Raw genomic sequence first — 23,079 nt, forward strand, 5'->3', positions numbered from 1 at the left:
ATACCGTACAATGCGGCGTCCCAGACGTGGTCTTACATGTAATCACATATCGATGCCACATGTCCCAGACATGGTCTTACACGTAACCACAAATATTAATGCCAATGTCCTAGACGTGGTCTTACATGAGAACACATATCAGAAATCCTATGTCATGACATATGTATCCTAGCTGTTCCTAAGGTTCATACAGGGCTTTCAGACGTCGTAACTTGGTTGAATCGAACTCGTAAACATAGTTCCCAAGTAAATACATATTCAGCTATCAAATACAGAAGCTCATAAAATTTAAATCAGCATTTTACATTCACATATATTCAAAATTTACAGCATATATTTGCTTATAAGCTTACCTCGAACAACAGTAATCGGGACAGTACGACTAATCGACAACTTTGGTTTTCCCCGGATCCAAATCTAATTTCTTTAGTTCTTGATCTAAACATATTCAAATTAAAATCATTCAAACATATTTTCACTGAATTTAGTCCAAAAAAACATAAATGGACAAATTACTATTTTACTCCTGACATTTTACACCTTTTACAATTTAGTCCAAATTGCACAAAACACAAAATATGCAAAATTTCAATATACCATGCTTAGGTCGAATATTCATCTTCCTTATACAGGTCAACACATTTAATTTATTTCACATTTTAGTCCCTCAATTTATCATTTTTACAAATTAGCCCTAATTACTCAAAATCATCAAAAATTCAAATACAAAACATGTTAATCTGTCAGATATCTTTTATTTTCCATCATCAAACAACAAAAATCACAAGCTTTCAATAATGGAAAAATAAAAAATCATCATCAAATTCAAAAATTGAAACATGGGCTTGATAGATAACATAACAACAATCTCAAAAACGTAAAAATTATCAAAAACTGAGCTAAAACTCACATTCAGTCAAGCTTGCTAATGGCCGAATACCTTTGAAAACCTTATTTCTTTTTTTCATTTCTTTAGTTTCGGTCATTCAAGAATATGAACGCAAATTTTTTTATTTTATGTTTTATTATATCATAATTATTTACCATTTTACAATAATAACCTTTAAACATAAATATAAACCATTATAACATAAGGTTTTTACCATCCATAATATATAATTTTGGTCTATTTGCAACATAAATACCTCATGCTATAAAGACAACATCAATTTGGCCCCTTTCACATTTAACTATCAAATTTTTATTTTACGCGATTAAGCCTTTTTATTAAATCGGGCACGCAAACAAAAAAATTAAATCACGAAAAATTCACACATATAAATTCACACATAATAAAAACTGAAAATAATTTTTTAAATATTTTTCTAACTTGGATTTGTGGTCCCAAAACCAGTGATCCAAATAGGGTCTAAATCGGGATGTTACAAAGGTAGTATACCCTACAGGTTTGACACGGCCTGGACATACGGGCGTGTCTACTGGCCGTGTGAATGGCACACGGACTGGCACATGGTCTATAGTCAGCCGTGTGGCCAAGTTAGTAACCTCCCTAATTTTCACACTGTCTGGCACACGAGCGTGCCTTGTGGCTGTGTGGATAAGTCAGTATGTATGCCCTGTTTCCACTCGATATAAGACATGGGCGTGTCTACTAGCCGTGTGAGACACACGGCCTGTTCACACGGGCATGTGACATTTGAAATGTTAAAATTTTTCTAAGTTTTTAAAATATTTAATATGTTATGATTTAGTCCCGAATGCATGATTAAAGCTTGATATGCATGTTTTAAGTACATAGTGAATGTGAATGAATGATATTGATTGAGAATAGATGTTATTAGATATATAATTGATCTGAACTGAGTTACAAGTCCAGTAATGCCTCTTAACCTATTCCAGCAACGGTTACGGGTTAAGGGTGTTACAGACCGTGTGAAAATAGGACATACATAGTGACTTACACCACACGGCTGAGGACATGCCCGTGTGCCAACCGTGTAAAATCTAAGGGGGTTACTGACTTGGGTCACACGGCTGACCACAAGCCATGTACCAGCCCGTGTTCCACACACGACCAGTACACATGCTCGTGTGTCCAGGCCATGTCAAAATTGTAGGGTATACAGACTTTAAATCGAAGGGTACCCTAGGGGACACACGGCCATGTAACATGACCGTGTGTCACACACGGCTGAGACTCACGCCCGTGTCTCGACCCGTGTGGACAAAAATAGGCCATTTGAAAAGCCAATTTGCCACCCTACTCTCATGCACACAAAGCAACCCAATTTGGTACCAATTCAACACATAAACAGACAACCAAAAAATGCCAATTCATACATATATCATGTCATCTATATTCAACCATATCAACTATTTAATTTCATATTAAAAAACATACCAAATTCAAGTGCCAAAATCATCACATATATCACTTGCCAATATATAAATCAACCAACTCAAATGGCCATACACATCATTATTTACAAGCCAAATCTCATGGCTAATATCGTAACTCAAAACATACCAAAATGACACTAGCCAATACATGCCATATACCATATATATACAAAGCTTCAAAAGTACCAACGAGATGATCGATAGTGTGATGACATTTTTCGATGATCCCCAAGTTCGAGCTAGCTTCGATAATCTATAAAACATGAAAAGAACACACAAAGTAAGTTTTAAAAGCTTAGTAAGCCATATACAAATAAATCTACCACATGAATCATAACATTTCCATCAATAGGCCAAAAACAAGTAAACACATATAGATACACAAACCTTTCTTAATAAATACATATTCAAATTCACCTATAATTTCAGCAACCATTTCTCTTTCCAATTCTCGTTTGAATCTCGTACGTACCTGAGTCATTTAACTCATTAATACATTCTTTCTCAACTTGTCTTTGCCTATTGAACCATTCAAAATTGTTAAGGATACTCGGAAATCACATAAGCTCGAACAATGCCATATCCCATTTATGGTCTTACATGTTATCTCATATCAATGCCACTGTCCTAGACAAGATCTTACACAAAATTGATTAACGATTCCAAGGTCCTAGACATGGTCTTACACGTAATCTCAATACAATGCCAATATCCCAGTCGTGGTCTTACACGTAATCACATCTCGATAACCTAATGTCATGACATTCGTATCCTATACTATTTCTAGGGTTCGTACGGGACTTTTGGATTTCGTAACTTCATCGATTCATACTCGTACTTGCTAGTTCAAAATTCGTAACAATTCAATGATAATAAAACATATATAATTCAATTCAAAGACATTTATTAGAATATGAACTTACCTCGTAGTCAGAAGTAATAGACAGGGTCGACTATTTGATAACTTTTGTTTTCCCTCGATCTAAATCTGATTTCTTTCATTCTTGATCTATATACATTCAAAATTAACCCTTTTATTCATAAACACATTCAATTTCATCCATAAACACATATTTGGGCATTTTTCACTTTAGCCCCTAAAGTTACACATTTATTCAATTTAGTCCCTATTTCATAAAAATAAAAAATTCATGAAATTCAATATAACCCAAGCTAGCCGAATATATATAAGCTCCATAACAGCCCATATTTACTAATATTTCACACATTGAAACACATATTTTACACTTTTCACAAATTAGTCCCTTTTATGCAATTTCACTAAAAATCACTTTACAAAACATGTATATCAAACACCAAGCTTGCGTAATTCATCATCAAACATCATAAAACTCATGGATTCATTAATGGCATTTCATAAAATCATCAACAATTTCAGAAATTATGGTATGGGCTAGCTAATACTCAAAGCAACGATCACAAAAACAAAGAAATCATCAAAAATCGAACAAAAATCACATACCAATTGAACCTTGCAAGTGCCAAACCCTAACAAGACATGAAAGCTTTATTTTCTCTTCAATATTCGGTTATGGAAAGAATGATGAATACCATTTTCTATTTTGTTATTATTTATCTTATGTTTTTAAACATTTTACAAATTTAACCTTAATAAAAACCATTATAAAACATATAATATAAGGCCATTAATGTCCATTAAACTTATGAATGGCATAATAACATCATAAGGACCTTTAATTTAATAAGACATAGCAAATAAGCATTTTTAACAAGTGGAATGCAACTTTTGCATTTTACACAATTTAGTCATTTTATCAAATTAAACACTCAAACGATAAAATTATTACACGAAACTTTCACACATATATATCCACATACTATAAAAATGAAAAATAATATTAAAATAAATTTTCAACCTCGGATGTGTGGTACCAAAACCACTTTTCGATTTAAGCTAAAACCTGGCTGTTATAGATAGCTTGGCTGCATATATTCTGATATGTGTCTTAATGGCACAATATGGTGTGTAGGGATGGGTGGGTGTTTTAAACTCCACATGGTGTGATGGGATGGTTGGAGATGATGTGTAGAGGATGGGGGTAGGATTTATGCATATCTACTTCTGTAATCTGAATTTGAATTTGAATTTGAAATTGTATCTGTTTCTGTCTGTGTATATAATTTTATATGTTTGCATGCATAATTCTAATGGGTTACACACTAAGTTTTTGTAAACTCACATATGTTATCTGTATTGTCAGGTAATCCATAAACTTAGGTGGATTAGTGAGGCAAAGGCTCAACGGTGACCACACGTCCCTAAACTGTTTAAACTTAGAAATTTATGGTTTTATTCTTGATTTTTGGGTTTTCCTTTGAGAATTTTTAATTTCTGGGACTCTTTAGACTTTATGGTTTTAAACTGTTGATTTTTGGTTTGTTGATATTCTGCATGCTTGATAAAATTAATTTATGAAATTGATGGTTTTTACGCAAAAGAGGTTTTCCTAAGAACACGAGTCAGATTTTTAAAATGTATCAATTTTTTTAAACTTCTGTTGAAAAATAAGTTTTGGCAAATAAACTAATTAATCGACATTTTTGAAAATGGATATGAAGTACATGAGTTCAATAATTGAAATGATTTTACATAAGTAAACCTATTCTCTGTGACATCTCCAGATTAGGCCATAACGTCTAGGCCGGGCTTGGGGTGTTACATTTTCTTTTACATTATTCAAAGCAAAACATTTGTAACCAAAAGGATGAAAGTGACTTGTGTTAGGTTTTCTTCCTTTAAAAATTTCATAAGGAAATTTCTTCAAAATAAGCCTAACAATAGCTCTATTTATAATATAGAAAGAAGTGTTTATGGCTTCCGCCCAAAAATATCTTGGCACATTATTTTCACATAACATGGTTCTAGTCATCTCTTTTAAGGTCCTATTTTTCTTCTCAACAATTCCATTTTGTTGAAGGGTTCTAGGTGCCAAAAAATTGTGACTAATACCATGCTCATTACAAAAAATTTTCAAAGTCAAAGTTTTAAAATTCTTTTCCATGATCACTTTTTACAATTGAAATGAATATCTCACTTGGTTTTGAATCATTTTACAAAAAGTAGTAAATTTTTCTAAAGCTGCATCTTTTGAAAACAAAAACGAAAACCCATGTATATCTAGAATAGTCATCAACAATAACAAATCCATATTGTTTACTTCCTACACTCATAGTTCTAGTGGGTCCAAAAAGGTCAATAAAGCTTCATCTTTTGAAAACAAAAAGAAAACCCATGTATATCTAGAAGAGTCTTCAACAATAACAAATCCATATTGTTTACCTCCTACACTCATAGTTCTAGTGGGTCCAAAAAGGTCAATATGAATAAGTTGGACTACTCTAGATGTAGAAACTATATTTTTAGATTTAAAAGATGCTCTTCTATGTTTACCTTTAGTACATGCATCACATATTTAATCAAAGTCAATAGGAAATTTAGGCATGCCAACAACAAGATCATTTTTAATAAGCTTTGAAATAACACTCATGCTTGCATGTCCTAATCATTTATGCTATAGCCAATATACATTTTCATTATTAGCCATAAAGCAAATATTAGAGGAAGATATGTCATTAAGATGCACCATAAAAATATTACCTACCCTAAGTCCTACAAAAAGAATCCTATTATTAATAATATCTAAAAATTTGCACCCATTAGACTCAAATATTACTTTGAATCCCTTGCCACAAAGTTTACTAATACTAAGGAGGTTATGCTTAAGACCATTGCCATAAAGCACATTTTCAGTAAGAGTAGAAAAATGTATACCTATAAAACTAATACCTTCAATAAGCCTTTTGGAGTTATCACTATATGTGATTTCCATTCCATTCTTTGGCATTAGTTCTATGAAGTGGCTTTTTTCACTGGTCACATGTTTAGAGCATCCAATATCAAGGTTGTAACACCCCTTACCCAAGTTCAACTCTGGAACAGGAATACGAGGTGTTACCGGACTTAAACCCTTACAACCATGCATTTCTTATTTATGAAATTTCGGCCCAATTTAAATCTTTTCACAATACCTAAATGTCCCTACTATGGGCCTACGAGGCCCCAAACACACTTTGGAATTTATTCGGGACTAATCTGTGCACTCTAGAAAACTTTGTGAAATTTTAAGCACACAGGGGCATACGTCCATGTGGAAGGGCAACACGCCCGTGTGACTTCTTAACATGGCTATGTTGAAGGTTCGTGTGGCTCACACGGCCTGAACATCTCAGGACACGCCCATGTCCCTAGCCCGTGAGAATTTATTTTTTGATTCAAACCTACAGGGGTTTTCACACGGCCTGGCACACGCCACTGTCTACGGAACGTGTCCCTCGCACAGCCATGACATGCCCGTGTATAAAAACCCTAACATTCTGTTTCTGACATCATCAACCAATTAAGGGCACATGACCATGACACATGCCCATGCGTTAGGCTGTGTCCTCTACACGACTGAGACACATAGTCGTGTCTTTGCTCGCGTGTTTACTACCATGCATGCTGACTTGTAAAATTTAGGTGTAGGGGAGTAAGCGTAAAGCTTAGTAAGTTGCATATAAATAAGTAACAACATCAACCATGCATATTACAATCAACACAACATCCTTGAGTAAACAAAGGTAAATATCACTACTGCTTAAATATCTCAAGTGCAAGCTAAAGATTACAATATCATCCCAAAATTATTTCCATAGATAGAACTTACTCATGTTATTTTTACCATCAAGGCAACATAACTAAACTCATATCTTATGAGTTTCAAATAAGAATCTGTACCACTCACAACATGATTATTTCATCCCTATCACTATCATAATCTTTAAAATAATCCATGAAACCATTTGGAATAATAAAGGATATCTGACAGGCTTTATACAAGAGGGTAAATTGCCGATGCCATGTCCCAGACATGGACTTACACTAGCTTTTGTCTCAATGCCGATGCCATGTCCCAGACATGGCCTTACACTGGCTCTCATTATGTGGCTGATGCCATGTCCCAGACATGGTCTTACACTAGCGCACATATCAATGCCAACACCATGTCCTAGACATGGTCTTACACTAGCTCTCATATCATGGCCGATGCCATGTCCCAAACATGGTCTTACACTAGCACACATATCACCCAAATGTCATAGCATGGATATCCAATCTATTCCTAGGTTTAATCGGGACTCTACTACATTGAATTTCATCATGCATTGTTCAATAAGCAATTTTAACCATATTACGTAAAATTAATCATTCAACACATAATAATGATAAATTTGCCTTACTTACGTACAACTTACCTCAGTATGCAAAAAGTGGACGACTAATTGGATTTACTCAACTTGCTTGGCTTTCCCCCGGTCTAGGTCCGGATTTCGTATTTATTGATCTAAAATGATAAAAATTTAGTAATTTAATCATCATATTAATTAATGCATTTCATAAATCATATTTTGGCAAATTGACCATTTTACCCCTAGACTTTCATAAAATTATGATTTTACCCTTAAGTTCGTAAATCGATTTTTATCAAATTTTCTCACTAGCCAGGCCTAGCGGAATTCTTTTTATACTAGAAGTAGCCCACAATTCACATCATTTTACATATTTACCACATAATTTATAACTTATGCAAAATGGTCCTTAGTTAGGGTTTTCATGAAAACTACTTCACAAAAGTTGTTTGTTTAAGAACCATGATTTTTCTTCCTTGAAAATTCAGCAAAACATGAAAACTCTCATGGAAAATCCCTAGCCTCTCAACCATTTCGCAAAATAGCCCCCCCATTAGTTAGCTTAAGCTATAAGTGCTCCAAAAGTACAAAAATCATTAAGAAAGACCACCAAAATCACTTACTTGCAAGGGTGAAGAGTTGCTAAAATTTCAAGCTTCCAAAACCCTTATTTTGCTAAAAATTTTGGTAGAGAGGAGAAAGATGAAAGGTGATATCTTTTTCTCCTTATTTTATTTTATTTCAAGTCAATTTAGTCACCAAATTTCACCTAACCTTTGACCATTACAATTTTTTTGTCCCTATGGCCGTCCACGCTTGTTATAATAGGTCTATTTGCCTTTTGAAAACCTCAAATTAAGGTTCTCCATGTAACACCCTGAACTTGGGCCTAGAAGTTTTGGGCCTTGAGCATGGAAGCGGTTGAAGGCAGCTTATAATATTTTGTTGTGCATGTAAATTTCGTTAATGAAGGCTTGTTTTAGTGGTTAAGTGTGCTGAGAAGTGTTGGAGAAGTCCTGGGTTCAAACCTGGACTCTAGCAAAAATTTTGGTTTAAGGTGAATCAAACCCTGAGTGTAGTAGGTAGGCCTTAAAAATATTGTTGGAGAAATTGTGCCACAAAAAGCCTTGTGGTCTAGTGGCAAAGTGACGCCACATAAGAGGCAGGAAGGTGGCGTCATAAAGTTGGCAAGGAGGTCCAGGGTTCGAAACTCATGGCAATCAAAGAGCATTTATTTTGCTAACAGGGGGCAGCAAGAGTTGGTGTTGAATTTAAACTCTGATGATGGAGGGATCCCACATCGAGAAGCTAACATAAGAGTGGATGCACAGCTGGCTTTAAATAGAGAGAACCATGAGAAGAGTAAAGGTACCTTTCTTGGCTGATCCCTTTCGCTTTATGGCGTGCTCGTTTGGGTTGGGCGTCGGCTAAGAGTGCTCGAAGCGCGGATTAACTCCAGTCTCCTATCAGGTGTGTATTTCTCACTACTCTAGCTGTAAGATGGCTACTTCGGGCAACAATGGGCCAAAAGGGGCCATGTGGGCCCAATGGGCCTATAAGCCCAATTGGATAAGTTGTTTGATTGTGTAGTAAATATTGGACTAGGCTAGGTGAATCTCATATCTGTGGCTAGATATGGGCTAAAAGGGCCACACGAGCATGTGGGCCCATTTGGGCCGAGAAGGGCTTTAGGCCCATTCGTATTGTTATCCCTGTTTAGAATACTTTAGTTTACCACATTACTGAAATACCCCTACTGGTTTATAAAATTACCGAAATATCGTTGATTGTAAAATTATTGAAATACCCTCGATTTGTAAAATTACCGAAATATCCTCAGTTTGCAAAATTACTAAAATACCCTGGATTTGTAAAATTATTGAAATACCCTCGACTTGTAAAATTACCAAAGTACCCCTGGTTTATAAAATTACCCAAATATCCTCGATTTGTAAAATTACCGAAATACCGTCGATTGTAAAATTACTGAAATACCCTTGATTTGTAAAATTATCGAAATACGGTTGATTGTAAAATTATTGAAATACCCTCGATTTGTAAAATTATCAAAATACCCTCAGTTTGCAAAATTACTGAAATATCCTTGATTTATAAAATTACTAAAATACCCTCGACTTGTAAAATTAACAAAGTACCCCCGATTTATAGAATTACAGATTTACCCTCGATTTACAAAATTATTAAAATACCCCTATAGGGTAGAAATACCGAAATACCCTTGTAGGGTAGAAATACCGAAATACCCCTGTAGGGTAGAATTACTGAAATACCCCTGTAGGGTAGAATTACCGAAATACCCTTGTAGGGTTGAAATACCGAAAGACCCTTGTAGGGTAAAAATACCAAAATACCCCTGTAAGGTAGAATTATTGAAATACCCTTATAGGATAGAAATGCTGAAATACCCTTGTAGGGTAGAAATATTGAAATACCCCTATAGGGTAGAATTACTGAAATACCCTTGTAGGATAGAATTACCGAAATACCCTTATAGGGTAGAAATACCGAAATACCCCTGTAGGGTGGAATTACCGAGATGCCCTTATGACAGCCCTAAATTGACCCTAGTCGGAAAGTGGTTTCGGGACCACTAAACTGAGTCATGAAGATAATTAACCATCATAGTTGATGCTCATTATATGTACATATGCATGTGTGAAAATTTCATGTTTGAATTTTGTTAATAGTAAGTGAATTTTATCAAATAGGACTTATGTGAGAAAATTTGGAAATGTGCTAGGCAAATGTAAAGTGGCCTAATAATGCATGTTGTGAAATGATGGGTTTGCATGTCAAATTACCCAAAAATTAAAGCATAGTGGCCGGCCATGATATGGGTGGAAACATGTTGTAAACATGTTGTGTTAGTGAGTTATGTTAGAAAGAATAAAAAAAGGGGTTAGGATTAAAGTAATGCAAAAAGGTGGAGTGATGAAAAAAAAATGGTCTCATCCATGCCCCCCCTTTTGCCGTGAATGGAAGAAAGGAAACAAAGAAAAAAAAAAGTGTTCATCCTTGAACATCTTTGACCGAATAGAAGAAAGAAAGGAAGGGAATGAGCTTGGAGAAAAATCGGCTATGAAGGCTCACTAGATTAAGGTATGTTTAATGTTGCTTTGAAAGTTCATACATCCCTTGGATGATTAGTCTAAATTCTAACTATCTCATGGATGGATTTGGGATTATTAGAGAGTTAGTATTCGACTAAGAGGCTTCAAAAGTTTTAGTTGAAGCCTTGAGACGATTAGCATGTTAGCTATATGGATGTGTTCTGAGGCTTGAGGTGTTAGGTAAATTTGAACTCATCACCAAGTTCTTTAAGCAATCCAAGCTAAAAGTTTCGATATTGAGGTATCTTGAGCATCCGGCCATGGTAGGAAGTAGAAGGGAAAATATGGTTGTTGTTAGATGAAGTAGAGTCTAACAAATGAGCACATATGTGCATTAGTTGCTAGATGGATAAGAATCGGCTAGCAAGTTGTGTGCTAAGGCCGAACATAATTTTGTATATTAATGAGTAATGCATGTGTTGAATTGATGGAAAGGGAGAGGATGCTTTACTAGTGTATATATGTGTATTGGCCAAGTTTTGAACTTGAAACAAAATGGTGTTTAGTCAATACAAGTGACCATACTTGTAGAATGTATTAAGTGTTGCAATCGGCCTCAACATAGACATGTATGTTCGGCCACATGAATGAGTACATAAGTTGATGTGTATGTTCGGCCATAGGTAAGCATATTGATGGCTTTATCTTGACTTAGAAAATTCGGCTAAGGGGAATATTAGCTAATATGTTGAATTCGATTCGTGATTTTGTACATATGTGACTCTAATGTCTAATGTATATATGGGCTAAGTACCTTGAGCTTCTCTTTTGATGTTCCAATGAATTGTATTAAATTGCTTAATGTGATTAAAAATGCGTATGACCATTTTGTATTTGAGCTAAAGGTGGCCATATGACCCATCAAATTCATTGTCATGTTCGGCCATAAGCTAGCATAATGAGACTTTAATAAGTTAAATTTGTTTGAATTAGCTCAAGAGCTTAGAAAACCAAAGTTGGATAAGGGAAAGGAAAAAGTGATCGAATAGCCGCCGAAATCGTTCGACAACATCCGAGGTAAGTTTTCGAGTAATGGAGCTTAGATTATGATTCGATTAGATTATGTCTTAAGTAAATCAAAATCATGCTCTTTGCATGTGGCATTGAGCCGAAATTTGTAAGTGTGATAAGTGTTTTGTGTTTGAGTTTTGGTAATGAAAATGAAATATGGATGTGTCATGATTTATTGATATATGTGCATGGTTATTCGAATGATATCCGAGCTAAGTCCCGAAGGCTTTTGTGCTAGGTGACTATAACCGGACTAAGATCCGAAGGCATTCGTGCGAGTTGCTATATCTGGGCTAAGACCCGAAGGCATTTGTGCTAGCGATTATATCCGGGCTAAAACCCAAAGGCATTTGTGCTAGCGACTATATCCGGGCTAAGTCCCGAAGGCATTTATGCTAGTGACCACATCCGGGCTAAGACCCGAAGGCCTTGTGCAAGTAGTTATATCCGGCTAAATCCTGAAGATTTCTTGAGTTTGGGAATGAGCGATCTGCTGTAATAATTTCAATTAATGCGCTCGTAAAATCTCAACAACGAGGTATGTGTTGTACATGCATTGGATTAATTGATTCCTCTTAAATAGCATTCGTTCAGTCGATTAAGGAGCTTCCGGTTTTTGGTTAAGTTGATCCCTTATGTATGAATATAAGGGTTGGAAATGTGAAGTAGGACTGATTTTTGAGAATATATGTGTATATGAAATTATCAGTTTAGTTATATGAATGCTATACTTCAGTTGAGCCTAATTCCATTGCTCAAAACTTACTAAGCATTAAATGCTTACTCCGTTTCTTTGAATCTCTGTTTTATAGATTTTGGTTCGTCAGCTATCAGACTCGGGAGTGTCGAAGTCGAAGTCGCCCACACTATCAAACCCCCTTTTGGTACATTTTTGGTTGAACTTTGAAATGGCATGTATAGGACTACCCTTTTTGTTGTGGGTCATGTACCCTTTAGTTTTGTATAAATTTGGATAGCCATGCGAAAATGGCTTATATACACTTTGAGCTTAGTATTATAATCGTCTTGTATGATGTTCATTAAGAGGTATGGAAATTTTTGGGAACTATTAGCCATTGGAATGGTTAATCATGATCATATTTTGTGCTATTTATGCCAAAGGGCTAGTTGAATCATGGAAACTATGTAATAGGTAAAGTCTACCTTAAAAATAGATGCTAATAGCAGCAGTGACGTGAATGTGAAAAATCACTATAAATAGTAGGAATGGAATTAAATAGTGAATAAATTATGTAATCGAACCTTGATGAATCTATTTTCATAGGAAAGTAACGAAACGATCATATGAACAGTATGTTAAGAGATATTTAAGTTTTCGTGAGACAGGGCCAGAACGGTTTCTGGATTCCCTGTTCCGACTTTAGAAATTCATTATAAATTAACCAGAGATAATTAGAAGTCATGCCATAATGTATAGATTCATTTTCGAGTCTAGTTTCTATAGAAACAAACGGCATCAGTATTGAAACTCTGTACAGGGAGATATCCAAGTCATAATGCGCAAAGGTCAGTGTAGTCGAACCCTGAAACAGGGGAGATTTTAACTAATAAACTGTACTAATTGGCTCGACAAAAGATTCTAGAAAACAATTTGTAGATGAACAAACAAGTCTAGTTTCAGGAAAAATTTACAAAACTGGTTTTCGAGTTTTGAAACTCAAGATATGATTTTTAAGGTGACAGTGACGCAGTAACCAGCTTGTCTAGAAAATTTTCAAATGGACTGTGGAAATAAGTGGATTAAGCCCGTTAACCCCTCGTGTCCGACTCTGGCAACAGTCTCGGGTACGGGGTGTTACAGCTCTTGTAGGGTAAAATTACCATTTTGCCCCTAGGGTGTTAGATGATTGTTTTGCCCTTGTGGGAAAATGACTGACTTGGACTATGTGGTTGACGGATTTGATTGTGAATATATGTTGGTGATATGAATGACTTTACTGTGATTGTTTGATTCAAATATGGGCATGACATTCTGCATACATGACATGTTTCATGGGTTGGGATTTTGTACGGAGGAAGATCTGATCTGTTAGGATCGCATTGTTGTTTGACGACTGTGGATCCACCAAAGGCTTAAGAGCCGTATATTCGTACTGATTTGATAAGGCCGTACAGGTCGACCGAGACAATTGTGGACCGATCGATGGCTGAGTGCCGGTCATATTTACCCGAGGCTGTGTGCTGACTATATTACCGTCGCTGATGGCTATGTGCCTAACATGGTACAGCTACCGATGGCTTAAAGCCTTCTGATTATGGCTTTGCGCCAACCTACATATGGCTCTGTGCCAACCTGTTTATGGCTATGTGCCAAACGTATTTGCCTAAGGCTATGTGCCAACATATGATTATTGACGACTCTGTGTTGATCACATTTACTTAGGACTGTGTGCCGGTTATGTTACTCTAGTTGACGGTTATGTGCCTAACATAATACAGTTATCGATAGCTTTGTGCCACGTATTCTGTTAAGTGGCTTTGCCACATTATCTGTTCTAGTGGCTCTGCCACAATATCTGTATCTGGTGACTCTGTCACAATATTTGTTCTGGCAGCCATGCTGCAAACTCTGTGGTTTGTAGCGGATGGGTGGGTCGAGTTGTCTCTCCACATGGTGTAAGGTTGGTACAGAGATGTATGTGGCTGGATCGGGTTGGGATTGCATTCACATTCTGATTCTGTTACCTGATACTGATTCTGATTCTGTCACCTGATTTTGATTCTAATTCTCGATTTGATTCTAGTTCTGATAATTTTTCCTATTCTGTAATGGGTTAAGACCCATCTGGTACTATCTGTTAAAATGGGCTAAGGCCCAATTGATATTAAAACTGTAAGTAGGGCTGGGGCCAAACTTTTAATTCTTTTATATGACTGACTGTTCCTTTTATATAATAGGGGATTTCACACTGAGTTTTCGTAAACTCACCCCGTTTATTAACCTTTCAGGTAATTTCCAGCCTTAGATGGATCGGAGCTGTGAGGGGCTCAGAGGAAGCCATACACACTGTTTATGTTACAGTTTTGATTATTACTTTTAAATGTTTTTATGTGGGTTGTAGTAAAGTCGTAGTAAAGTCGTAGTAAAGCCGCAACATGCCACTCACTTGATATTTCTAATATTTGAATTATTTCTCCCAAAAATGATAGTTTGATAGTGTGATTTTGCCTCCGACGATCTCCAACCCCGAGTCGACCTGCCAATACTAAAGAAATGGAGATGATGGTAAGCTTTACGCTTAGTAAGTCCATATGAAATTAATAAGCAATTACTAACATGCTTTTCAAGATAAAACACTATAATTGTACAATTACACATGATCAGGTTAAGTTGTTTCATCGAGTTATAGTTACTAAATCATTCATATCTGAAGCTACAAAACTCCAAATTTAGTTTTTCTAATTTTCCTTGAAACTAGATTCATATACCTTTCTCGAATAACATTTCTAGAATTTTTGGTTTAGCCAATTAGTACAGTTTATTTATTAAAGTTTCCCCTATTTTGCTGTCCAACAGTTCTAACCTCTCTTCACTAAAAATTATTTATCTCATATTTCAGGACTCAGATGATGTTCTCGTCCATTCCTCCTGAAATTAGACTCATTGAATATTCTATTCATATAAATTATAACTCATAATTAGTTTTGTACAATTTTTAACAATTTTTCCAAGTTAGAATAGGGGATCTCGAATTCATTCTGACGCTGTCTCACAAAAATTAGAATATCACATAATATAGAACTCTTTTTCTCCCCCTGTTTCTTTTATATGAAAATAGACTCATTAATCTTTAATTCCATAATTTTTTTGAATTTTAATTAAACTTACACAATTTTTGGTGAATTTTCAAAATCATGAAATTGCTACTGTCCAACACTATTTTACTACTCAAATTCACTCTTACATAATTTCGCTTAATCCATTTTGTCTTATCGAAGTTCACTCAAATATCGAGCATATTTCTCATAAGTTTCTTAAACATATACCTACACTTATTCATCATATAATCATGTTCACATGTATTTTTACTTAATGATTTTCCCATTGAACTCTTCAGAATAATAACTGATACTCAGTTGCCTGCACATATTTTCACACTTGTAGCCAAAGCTATCTGGTACGCATAGTATCCTGCACTTAGTACTACACATTCGACCAATTATCTGGTACACGTAGTAGTCTGCACTTAGTACTATACACGTGACCTAACCATCTGATACACGTAGTAGCCTGCACTTTGTAATACACACGTGATCGAAGTTATCGAGTACTCATAGGAGCCTGCACTTAGTACTACACATGCGACCAATAATCCGGTACACGTAGTAGCCCGCACTTAGTACTACATACGTGACCTCACAATAGATCATTCGTATCATTTCTATTCCAAAGGCTCAACCGGGAAATTCCTTACTTTCCAACATGTTACAATTTATTCATAGTCCTTTTTCAATTTGCAATTTACAACAAATAATCATTCTACAGGCAGCCACATTTCATATGATAACAAAATATAATAAAATAAAAAGAATAAATAAATTATTTACGTACAAACTTGTTGAAATCTCATCAGGTACAACTGTGTAGCAATTCATATAACCCAGGTAATAGTAATTTAACACTCAATTCATGTAACAATAATTTGCCATTCAATTTCACATGACACAACAAGCATTACATTTTTCCATATCATACATACCATCCATCAACTTCTCTTAAACATATTAAATCATACAATTTATGCCATATCAATAGAGAATTACAATTCATGCACGGTATTGCATTATTATTAACACACGAACTTACCTCGATCTAGAAACGGCAATTTACCATTTTAGTCCATAACCTTGTATTTTCCCGATTTAAGCCCGAATCTCGATTTCCTTCATCTATAATATCACATTTAGCCTAATAATTAGTCACATTATTCATACGGGTCCAAAAATCATATTTTTACAAATTTTCATTTTGACCCCTAAACTTTTGCATATTTGCACTTTTTCCCTAATGTTCAGAAATTAAACTTCATCCTATTTTCTTATATTTTATAACATGCTGATCATTTTTCCCTTGTATAGAAACATCAAATTCTCACTCTAACATGTACTTATGAACATTAGGTATTTTTACTGATTATTCTATTTTACTCGTTTTCACATAAAATCACTTAGCAAAAGTTGTTTAACACAATTTCAAGCTTCATATTCTACCATTAAACATCAAAATACATGCATATCATTCATGGGTAAATTTTTAAACACAAACCCTAGCTCAAAATAATGGTAGAAATAGCTAGAACATGTTACTGGGACTTCAAAAATGTAAAGAACATTAAAAACAGGGCTCGGGATCACTTACAAATGAGCTTGGAAAGCTTGAAACCCTAGCCATTGTGTTTTTCTTGAAAAATTTTTCCATGAGGAACAAGACGAGCAAATTTGGCTTATTTTGGCATTTTTAATTCATTTAATTACCAATTTACTAAAATGCCCTTAATGAAAAACTTTTAAAAACTTATCATACCATGTCCATTTTTGTCCACAAACTTCAAAATGGTCTAATTACCGTTTAAGGACCTTTAATTTAAAAACTCATAATAATTAGACAGTTCTAACATGTAGAACTCAACTTTTGCACTTTTTACAATTTAGTCCTTTTGACCAAATTGAGTGCCCAAACATCGAAATTTTTGAACGAAATTTTCACGAAATCATTCTGTGAAATCGTAGACCATAAAAATATAATAAAAATAAATTTTTCTCATCAAATTTGTGGTTCCAAAACCACAGTTCTAACTAGGCCCAAAATCAGGATGTTACAGTTGTGTTCATTGACGACATTTTGATTTATTCCAAAGATAAGATGGAGCATGCGAAGCATTTGAGGACTGTGTTGCAGAATTTACGGGAAAAAAAATTGTATGCTAAGTTTAGCAAGAGTGAATTTTGGCTCCAAGAAGTAGGGTTTTTTGGCATCCGAATTGATCCAAGTAAAATCTCTACAATTGTTGAATGGAAACGTCCTAAAAATGTAACCGAGGTTAGAAGCTTTTTGGGCTTAACTGGTAACTACCGAAGATTTGTGAAAGAATTCTCCATGATCGCGACTCTGATGATGAGGTTACTATAGAAAGACGTTATGTTTGAATGGACAGAGAAGTGCCAGCAGAGTTTCGAAAAGTTGAAGACATTTCTGACTAAAGCTCAAGTTTTAGTATTGCCTGAGCTGGGAAAAGAGTTTTTTGTCTATACTGATGCATCCTTAAATGGATTGGGTTGTGTACTTATTCAAGATGACAAGGTGATAGCCTATGCTTCGCGACAGTTGAAGCCACACGAGAAGAATTATTCGACTCATGATTTAGAGCTTGCCACCATTGTTTTTTCCTTGAAATCTGGAGGCATTACTTATGTAGTGAGACTTGTCGTATATTCAGAGACCACGAGAGTTTGAATTATTTAATGACTCAAAAAGAACTGAATCTGAGACAGCAGAGATAGTTAGAATTAATTAAAGACTATGAGCTGGTCATTGATTATCATCAAGGAAAGGCGAATGTGGTCGCCGACGTGTTGAGCAGAAAATATTTATTTGCCTTGAGGGCCATGAACACTCAATTGAAGTTGTTTGATGATGGTTCGATCTTGGTAGAGTTAAGGGTCAGGCCGACATTTCTTCAGGAAATTTATGATGCTCAGACTAATGATAGTATCCTGCAGGCTAAAAGAGCTCAATGTGAGTCGGGCATTGAATCAGATTTTTAGGTTAGTCCTGATGGATGTTTGATGTTCTGAGACAGAGTTTCCATACCGATGAATAATGAAATTATTTAGAAAATCTTGCAAGAAGCACATGATAGCCATTTGTCTATTCATCCTAGAAGCACCAAAATGTACAATGATTTAAAAAAAATGTACTGGTGGAATGGCATGAAAGGACACATCTTCGAATTCATATCGAAATGCTTGACATGCCAGCAAGTCAAGGCTGAACATCAAGTACCTTCTGGTTTGCTACAGCCTGTGATAGTCCCCGAATGGAAATGAGACAGAATCACTATGGACTTCGTGACAGGATTACTATTGACCCTGAAAAAGAAAGATGCTATATGGGTTGTGGTTGATAAGTTGACAAATTCGGCTCATTTTATTCTGGTAAGGATAGATTATTCACTTGAAAAGTTGGTCAACTTTTATATATCTGAGATTGTGAGATTACACGAGGTACCGCTATTGATTATTTCAGACAGAGACCCGAGATTCACTTCGAGATTCTGGAAGAAGTTACTGGAAGCCTTGGGTACAAAGTTGAGCTTTAGTACAACTTTCCACCCACAGACCTTTGGTCATCTGAGCGGATGATTCAGATTCTGAAGGATATTGCGATGTTGCATCCTTGAATTCCAGGGCAGCTGGGAAAAATACCTGCCATTGGTAGAGTTCACTTACAACAACAATTTTCAATCGAGTTTGAAGATGGCACCTTAAAAGGCCTTGTATGGCAAGAAGTGCCGAACTCCATTATATTGGACAAAAATTAAGGAGAATCAGATTCACGGAGTTGATCTAATCAAGGAAACTGAAGAAAAGGTGATACGTGACTGTTTAAAAGCGGCATTGGATAAGCAAAAGTCGTATGCTAATCTAAAAAGAAAAGAGATTGAATTTCAAATTGGAGATAGAGTATTCTTGAAAGTATCTCCATGGAAAAAGGTATTGAGATTTGGCCAGAAAGGCAAACTAAGTCCACGATTTATCGAACCGTACGAGACCACTAAAAGAGTTGGACCATTAGCCTATCGTTTGGCATTGCCACCTGAACTAGAAAAGGTTTACGACGTGTTCCATGTATCAATGTTGAGGCGATATCAGTCAGACCCCTCTCATGTGACTTCACCAGCTGAGATTGAAATTAGACTGGACATGACTTATGGTGAGTAACCGGTTAAGATTTTGCCTCGTGAGGTTAAACAGCTAAGAAATAAAGATGTGGCTTTGGTAAAAGTCTTATGGCATCGGCATGGTGTGGAAGAGGCTACATGGGAGCTAGAAGAAACCATGAGAAGGCAATATCTGAACCTGTTTACTAGTAAGACTTTCGAGGATGAAAGTCTGTAAAGGGGGAGAAATGTAACATCCCAAAATAGGGCCTAATCAAAATAGTGGTTTCAAGACCATAACTTTGACATTGAAATATTTATTTTATGATTATTATGAGGTCTAGAATATGAAAATATGCATGTGTTAAAGTTTTATGAGGAAATTCTATGAGTAAGGTGTCCAATTGGTAAATAAGGACCAAATTGAATAAATTGTAAAACTTGGATTCTAGAAGCAATTTGTATGAAATTACTTTAGATTATTAATTAGAAGGTCCTAAATAGAAATTTTACCAATTTATAAGTTTTTGGACAAAAATGGGCATGTATGGATAAAATTTTAAGGAAAGGGTTTAAGGGCATTTTGGTCATTTGGCTAATTAATGAAATAAAATGGGAAAATGAAGGAAAAAATCAGCCATTCTTCTCCTTCATCCAGCTGAATTTCTCAAGCCCTCCATAGCTAGGGTTTTCAACATTTTTAAGCTCAATAGTAAGTGCTCCCAAGCCCCGTTTTTAATGTTCTTCACATTTTTGAAATCCTGGTAGCTTACTCTCTCCATTTCTACCCATATTTTGAGTTAGGTTTCATGTTTGTAAAGTGACCCATGTGTGACATGTTTATTCTTTGATGTTTTATGGAGGAATATGAAAGTTGTATGTGTGTTAAACATCTTTTTCTAGGTGATTTTGATGAAAAACCCCTAAAAGGACCTTTTTGAAAAAGGTGTAAAATATGTGGTAAAAATGTGAAATAATGGAGAAATGTGGGCTACCATAAGAGTAAAGAACAATCGGCTAGGCTCTGGTAAGGTAGAAATTGCATGCATTTTATTATACGAGCCTAAGGACTAAATCGTACAAATGTGAAAGGTTAGGGGCAAAACGGTTATTTTGTTCAGGGGTGAAATTTAGGCTTAAAAAGAATAATGTGAAGTATTGATGATTCATTTTTACTGTTATAGACCCCGAGGAGCAAATTTTAGAGGTCGATCAAGGGAAACGAAAGGTTTCGGAATAACCGAAACACGAAACCAAGACGAATACCAAATAAGTTTGAATAACTTTAAGTAAACTATTAATATGCCTAATTACGTGTGTTATGAATGCATGATATTTAGTTATAATGATGGCATGAAAATCCATGAAATATGTCAATAATAATGATATGATAATAAATGTCCCGGTTGAAGTAAAAAGGGAAATTCAATGGATAAACCATGGCTTACATGACTTGAGATCCTACATGTGTTGCAGAAAAGGATTTAGCCTGGATGAGTAATCCATTGATCTCAAATGTAGAAAGGATCTAGCTTAGACGAGTGTTCCTTGAGTGATCGATCCTTAATATGTGTGCATTGTGGATTTAGATCAGACGGGTAATCCAATTAGGGTCTAAATTTAGCTTGGACTGGTAATTCAGATCCGAGCTCATTGAGTGTGTTTGTCGCTATAAGGGATTTAGCCTGGACTGGTAACCCCGACATCACCTTATGAGTTTACATTACGGGGGATTTAGCCTAGACTGGTAATCCTGCCGTAAGATGTGTGGTTCGCGGGAGTGCATACATGAGATGATTGCTCTTATGACTTGACGATAAATGGATAATCCATCGAGATTTTTTGAGTAACTCAACGGGATTAATATGTGATACAAAAATGAAAACATTGAATGATGAGCTCATCTTAGATAAGTTACATAGTGTGATATTATGTGACTAACTTGTTGATGGAGTGCATGTGATAGGGAAACCATTCCATACTTGTTGGTTTATTTGCCTAATATGGTTGCATGCTAAACAAATCAGTAAGTTTATTTTCCAGCTATTTGGGCTTACTAAGCATGTAAATGCTTACCCCTCTCTTTTCCCTGTCTTATAGAGCTCGTGGACTCACACAGATTGGAAGACGATTGGAGAGTCAACACATTATCATCTTGTCTAGCTTTGGTATGTAGATACTCTTATTTTTTTCAACGGCATGTATAGGGCTATTGTTAATTTTGTAATATGTGTCATTTGATTAGCCAATATGAAGGCTTGTAAGGTGTACATGTCCACATGCATATGGCCATAGGATTTGGCTCATTTTGTTCTAAGGTATGACCTACATAGTTGTACATATTTGTGTTCTAATATTATTGAGATGAATGAACATGGCGTATCATAAGCAGATAAACATGTAACATGACCGAGTCACATGGGATGACTAGAGCATAATTGGCAATAAGTTACAATAATGAGCCAATTTTGAATGTGTTATAAGGCATAGACATTCTTGACACAAGAGAAAGAATCCTAGCAGGTGCAAGACCGATAAAATGAGGTTTACATGCAATGAGGTTCATTGAGGTCATTTGAGAGTATAATTAGGCCTAGCTATATGTTATGGAAACCTATAAGTGAGAACATATGTTAGAGGGTGACCAAAGGCTTGGAAAATAGCCTAACATAGTCCACACAGGTAGACACACGGGCATGCGTCTAGACCGTGTGTGACACACGGACCACCCCATGGGCGTGTGGCATAATCGTGTGTCCCCTGCACCTAAAATTTTAAGTCAGAATGCAAGGTAGTAAACACACGGGTAGAGACATGGCTTTGTTTCTTAATCGTGTGGAGGACACGGCCTAACACACGGACATGTGTCTTGGCCGTGTGCTCCTAAATGCATGCTGACGTCATAAATAGAATGCTCTAGTTTTTGGACACGGACGACCACACGGGCATGTCAAGGCCGTGTGAAGGACAAGGGCCAGAGACACGGGTGTGTGTTTGGCCATATGAAAACCCCTGTAGGTTCAAAGTAGAAAGTAAATTCAATTAATTCTATACGGGTAGGGGACACGGGCGTGTCCCAAAGCACATGGGCGTGTGCAATGTCTCCACACGGGCATGTGAAACATTAACTTAGAATTTTTCTTAAATTTTTATTAGGTCATCGGTTTAGTCCCGGATCAATTTCAATGTATGTTTGAGCCTCGTAGGCTCATAATAGAGACAACAAGATGCTATTGATTGGTTTCAAATTGGAATGAAATTTTATAATCCGTATTTCTCGAAAATGTTCAAGGACATGCCTGGTAACGCCTCAAACTTGGTCCCGGTCTTGGGTACGAGTAAGGGGTGTTACACACACCAGGGATGGTCTAATTACAAAATAAGGACCTTAACTTTAAGGTTCT

This window comes from Gossypium hirsutum, chromosome A06 (assembly GCF_007990345.1).
Source record: "Gossypium hirsutum isolate 1008001.06 chromosome A06, Gossypium_hirsutum_v2.1, whole genome shotgun sequence".
In the NCBI taxonomy this organism is placed as follows: domain Eukaryota; kingdom Viridiplantae; phylum Streptophyta; class Magnoliopsida; order Malvales; family Malvaceae; genus Gossypium; species Gossypium hirsutum.